The sequence below is a fragment of the Bos mutus genome, chromosome 24 (assembly GCF_027580195.1).
Source record: "Bos mutus isolate GX-2022 chromosome 24, NWIPB_WYAK_1.1, whole genome shotgun sequence".
Lineage (NCBI taxonomy): Eukaryota > Metazoa > Chordata > Mammalia > Artiodactyla > Bovidae > Bos > Bos mutus.
In genome coordinates, this window is record NC_091640.1 from 13,324,595 (window position 1) to 13,331,111 (window position 6,517).

A 6,517-nucleotide genomic window follows, 5' to 3' on the forward strand; every position below is an offset into this window, starting at 1 on the left:
ATCACAGAAAACTAGCCAATCTGATCACATGGACCACAGCCTTGTCTAACTCAAAGAAACTAAACCATGTTGTATGGGGCCACCCAAGAGGGACAGGTCATGGTGGAGAAGTCTGACAGAATGTGGTCCACTGGAGAAGGGAATGACAAACCACTTCAATATTCTTGCCTTGAGAATCCCATGAACAGTATGAAAAGGCAAAATGATAGGATACTGAAAGAGGAACTCCCCAGGTCAGTAAATGCCTAATATGCTACTGGAGATCAGTGGAGAAATAACTCCAGAAAGAATGAAGGGATGGAGCCAAAGCAGAAACAATACCCAGTTGTGGATGTGACTGGTGATAGAAGCAAGGTCTGATGCTATAAAGAGCAATATTGCATAGGAACATGGAATGTTAGGTCCATGAATCAAGGCAAATTGGAAGTGGTCAAACAGGATATGGCAAGATTGAACGTCGACATTCTAGGAATCAGCGAACTAAAATGGACTAGAATGGGTGAATTTAACTCAGATGACTATTGTATCTACTACTGTGGGTAGGAATCCCTTAGGCCACAGTCCACAGGCAAAGAGCCAGACACGACAGACCAACTAACACATACACACACACACACACAGAAAATATCATTTTTAGAAATTCATCTCAAGTAAATAACTAGACAAATAAATAAGATGTAAGTATGAATTTCTTAAAATAATCATAAACAATGTAAAAGAAAAATTATATAAATGCCCTAAAGATGAAGATTTTATGGGCTTCCCAGTTGGCACTAGTGATAAGTAACCACTAGCAGTCTGGTAATGCAGGAGACATAAAAGACATGGGTTCAATCCCTGGGTCAGGAAGGCCCCGCAGAGAAGCACATGACAGCCCACTAAGCATTCCTGCCCAGAGAATCCCACAGACAGAGGAGCCTGATAGGCTACAGTCCAAGGGTCCACAAAGAGCCAGAGACCACTGAAACCATTTAGCATGCATACATAGTACCTCCACACAATGTAATATTATAAAACCACTATAAAATTTAACACTGATTTTATGATTATAAACCCAGAAAAAATATTTATTAACATATTTGAAGTTACAAAATAAAGCAAGTTAAATGGCACTTTTTACAGACATAGAAAAAACAATTCAAAAATTCATATGGAGCCATGAAGGATAGCAAACAGTCAAATCAATCTTGAGAATAAAGAACAAGGTTGGAGACATCACATTTCTTGATTTCAAAATATATTTAAAAGCTACATCATGAAAATGCTGGGCTGGATGACTCACAAACTGTAATCAAGATTGCCAGGAGAAATATCAATAACCTGAGATATGCAGATGATACCACTTTAATGGCAGAAAGTGAGAATGAAATAAAAAGCCTCTTGATGAGGGTGAATAAGGAAAATGAAAAAGCTAGCTTAAAACTCAACATTCAAAAAACTAAGATCATGGCATCTGGTCTCATCACTTCATGGCAAATAGATGGGGACAAAGTGAAATCAGTGACTGTTTTACTTTCCTGGGCTCCAAAATCACTGTGGACAGTGACTGTAGAGATGAAAGTAAAAGATGCTTGCTCCTTGGAAGAAAGCTATGACAAACTTAGACAATGTATTGCAAAGCAGAGACATCACTTAGCCAACAAAAGTCCATATAGTCCTAGCTATAATTTTTCCAGTAGTCATGTACATGTGTGAGAGTTGGACCATAAAGAATACTGAACACACTGAAGAATTGATGCTTTCATACTGTGGTGCTGGAGAAGACTCTTGAGAGTCCTTTGGTCAGCAAGGATTGATCCTAAAGGAAATCAACCCTGAATATTCATTGAAAGAACTGATGTTGAAGCTGAAGCTCCAATACTTTGGCCGCCTGATGCAAAAAGTGACTCATTGGAAAAGACTTTGTTGCTGGGAAAAATTGAAGGCAGGAAGAGAAGGGGGCAACAAAGGATGAGATGGATGGATGGCATCACTGACTCAATGGGCATGAGTTTCAGCAAACTCCAGGAAAAAGTGAAGGTAGGGAAGCCTGGCATGCTGTAGTTCATGCCATTGCACAGAACTGGGCACGACTTAGTGACTGAGCAACAACAAATATTTAAATTAATGATGCCTTAAGTACATAGATTGTATCTTTCAGGTGTAGTTTTGACTCTCTTTCTTGATTTTTTCTATTATTCTATAGGAAATAGTGACGAACATGGGCTGGCTACCATATTTGCTTCTCCTTTTGATTAAAAACCAGTGTTCAAACACTTTCTACAGGGAGTAGCTAGAAGGTATTACTCACATGCCCCAATAATAAGCACATTCAGCAACAAAGTCTGTAGCTTCTTTATGGAAGTTCAAACCTGGAAGAGGCCTTAATGATTATCTTGTAAGAACAGAAATTAGATACTTAATTAAATAAAACAGTCTTTAAAAAGTGTCATAGATATTGACTGAGTCATTACCAGAGGTCAGGTTTCCTGATTCTCAGTTCAGTGCTGTTTTGTTTTGTTTTGTTGTTTGTTTTGTCTTGTTTGTTTTTTGATATTGAATATATATTTTACACTTACAAAAGAAACTGCCCATGCCTCTCTCTGCTTCATCTCCCTAAAACAGTTTCATTTGGCAAGCATTAAGAATGTTAAAATAAATTAAGCAAGTTAACTACAGCACAATTATTTTCAATGTAGCTGTCATAATTATTAGAATTTAAATCTCCAAAAAGTGACCAATGTCCAAGTAATTTATAAGGATATCTTGAATAACATCCAAAAGGAGAATTCTGTATTACAAGTTAGCAAATTTTAGTACAAAAATAGTCTGTGTGTTGCAATCATGCTTTGCTTCAAAATTGAAATTGTCAGTCAATATCTATGATAAATTTCATATAAAATATGAAATTTACAAATTTCTGTGTCATCCTTGTTCAGAAATTGTGATAATCTTCTCTGAATTGCTTCAAATTTTTTTCTATGTGTTGCTGAAGTGGGCACCAGTTCTGTTTATTATGCTTTAATGCCTAGTTGGTATGAGAAAATGCATCAGCAATATAAAAAACTACATAGTCATTAAGGGCTAAGTTTAGTTATTTCCTGGACTTTTCCCTGATAGCTCAGTTGGCAAAGAATCTGCCTGCAATTCAGGAGCCCCCTGTTTAATTCCTAGGTCAGGAAGATTCACTAGAAAAGGGATAAGTGACCCACTCCAGGATTCTTGGGCTCCCCTATGGTTCAGTTGGTAAAGAATCCACGTGTAATGCAGAAGACTTAGGTTCGATCTCTGGGTTGGGAAGATCTGGAGAAGGCAAACTTTTGGGGCTTCCCTGATGGCTCAGTTGGTTAAAGAGTCCACCTGTGATGCAGGAGTCCCCCTGTTCAATTCCTGAGTCGGAAAGATCTGCTGGAGAAGGGATAAATGACCCATTCCAGGATTCTTGGGCTCCCCTTGTGGCTCAGCTGGTAAAGAATCAACCTGTAATGCAGGAGACCTGGGTTTGATCTCTGGGTTGGGAAGATCCCCTAGAGAAGGGAAAGGCTACACATTGCAGTATTCTGGCCTGGAGAATTCCAGGGACTGTATAGTCCATGGGGTTGCAAAGAGTTGGACATAACTGAGTGACTTTCACTTTCACTTTAGTTCTCTAGCTTGAATAGAAAAGTTATATTCTATGTACTTTCCACAAATTATTTTACTGCCAACCAGAGTTTCTGAATACCATGGAGAACACAGATAATTTTATTAGGTGTACCCTGAGCTGATATAAAACTAGTCAACATTAGATTAAATCTGATACTTATAACAACCAGTAAATATATAATTCCCAGCAAGTTTCATGAAACATTGAAAATAATTGTCAACCTACATTTCTACCTTTATATATTGGTGTATCTTTGGCTTTTGTGGACTCAGGAAAAGATAAGTTTTTAGATCACTTTAACATTCCTTGCCTTTCTGACAGTACCTATCAAATCATTATATTGTGTAATAGAAGTCCAAGAGCATCTATCTCATTATAAATACATTAATTGACACTAAAGAATTTGGATTATGATTTAATCATGAACAATTTTCCCTTCCATCATGCAAAAAATAAAGTAGTAAGTTCATATATATGAAAGTATGGTAAACACTGATAAAGACAGACTTTCCAATTTTTACATACTTGAGCCTCTTTTTAATACAGGCTTTAAATTTCAGATTAAATAAACAGATTAGTTTTGCAAAACACACTTATTTGTCACCAACATCACCTATGGGTGTTACCTACATGTTGCATACTGTTTTGCTTTAGAAGAGAAAAAGGTAAGAGTCAGTATTTATAAACTGGTTTTTATGTAAGTGGCACTTTCCTCAGGTTGTTAGCAGTTTTCCACTGAGGACACACAAGTTTTCATGAACAGTTAAATGCAAACGTGGCATTAACTCTGAACATGGCTTCAGTCTTTGATACTTGAGACAGCGGCAAGTAAGAAATACTTATCACTAGTGTATTTCTATGGTGAAGTTTCTCATTGCAGACTCACCAAGAACTTTTGACCTCTGGACCCAAAGACTGTCAATTACCCGGCTTACAGAGGTGGAATATAGGGAACCAGAAGCATCATTTCTCTGTCATCCAGTTAACATCTTATCAGAAGGTGGAAAGCAATTTGTCCAATATTTCAACCACCAGGGAGAATTCTTTATTAGCTTTTGGATAGGTTTGCCTTTCAATCAGATGATTTGAATAGTTTCTGTGGCAAGAGAGATACTGCAGTCAGATAATAATTTTGCATTCCATCTTATCATTAATGCTTTAAACCTCATGGGTAGTCACAGTGTCTTTTATGGAGGTCAAAGCAGTTTATAACCTTAATAAAAACTCATAGCCTCAGGAACATCAAGTGTAAACTAGCAAGGGGGATTGACTGCATAAAAATATAATTAGATCACCACTTTGGAATGCACTAGCTAGAGAATTTCAAAGGCAAATCAACAGTATAAGAGTACAATGGCACCCCAAACTTCAGTCCTATTCCGAAATACACACATAAATTGGCACTACCCAAAGGAAAATGAGATAAATCATCTTTTTTTCTCCTTCTGGATAGGCACTTTTTATAATTTTATATTTAATTGCAAAATATTTTTATGGATGCTGTACAGAAATAGGTTAAAAAGCATTTTGATAGATTTGAATTTAAAACAGTTAATAATCATAGTGGTTCTCAGCTGTTATAAATTTATTTCTATATGGCACTTAGGTCACTGTATTTTGAAGTGTGAAATTAATACAAGATAATATGCAAGAGTGATTTTGAAAACTACATCATCATCTACATTTCCCAAGGAATAGATCACTCCCTCCTAAACATTGCAAAGAAATTATAGTTTTCAATATTTGCCTAAGTGGTACTCTCCAGTAGAATCACTCACCTCTTTTACAGTTTCCCTAAGCTTCTACTTTCTTCTCTTAGGCATTGTTTACTGGCCCTACTTATGTTCATAGGAAATAAGAAAGAAAACAGGACCTGCTATCCCAGGTATTCTGATACAGTAAATGCTCATCTTCTTTGACCTCCACAGAAACCTTTAGAGGAAGGCATATTCTTACAGACTGTGGATCAGAGAGGTTAAATAATTTTGCAAGGTCATATTCCTGATGAATATCAGAACTTAGTTCTGCTGACTTCACCTTGTCTTTCAAATGCAGTAAAACATACTGTCTACTGCATAAATGAAAAAGAGCAGGCCAAGTGTTAGGGAATGATCCATGGAAGGATAGTGGTTGAAGTGTCTGAAATAATCCTTCAAGAGGTAACACACTTGACTGGAGGGCTAGTTTTCAGGGTCAGTACTGGAATAGCCTGACATATCAACTGACCCTGAAGCAAATAGGGTGCTAATTTGCACTGGCAGCTTAAACTAGAAGCTAAATAGCTAGGCTTGTTAGAATATCAATTTTTTAAAAGTCCACTGGGTTTACCAAGAAATTATTGTTGACTCCTGCCCCAAGACTACAGGTGCAATGTCTTGTGCCAAGGCCACAGAAGCAGAACCCGAACCAATGTCACCTTCAAAACTGACTGAGCCTCAATGTAACCATTGCCAAAAGCCCCTCTGATCATCATCAGCAGGCTTCCTAACTGCAAGTAAATTAGGCAAGAATGTCCACTCTGGTAGTCACCCTAGAGTGGCCTATGTTGTTCTGTGTGTCTGACTCTTTGTGACCCCATGGACTGCAGCTTGCCAGGTCTCTGTCCCTCACCATCCCATAAAGTGTGCCCAAGTTCATCTCCATTGTATTGGTGATGCCATCCAGACATCTCATACTCTGACACCCTCTTCTCCTTCTGCCCTCAATCTTTCCCAGCATCAGGAACTTTTCCAGAGTCAGCTGTTCACATCAGATGACCAAACTACTGGAGTTTCAGCTTTAGTACCAGTCCTTCCAAAGAGTATTTAGGGTTGATTTCCCTTAAGATTGGCTGGTTTGATCTCGTTGCTGTCCAAGGGAGTCTCAGAAGTCTTCTCAAACATCACAGCATAC

At 37.8% G+C, this 6,517-nt stretch overlaps 1 non-coding gene across 1 annotated transcript; it reads right to left on the bottom strand.

Moving 5' to 3' along the window:
* Nucleotides 1-2,873: 2,873 nt before the first annotated feature.
* On the bottom strand, nt 2,874-2,981 carry LOC138985478 (U6 spliceosomal RNA). Its single transcript, XR_011462545.1, has one exon. It is a non-coding gene; the product is annotated as a U6 spliceosomal RNA (small nuclear RNA).
* Nucleotides 2,982-6,517: the final 3,536 nt, after the last annotated feature.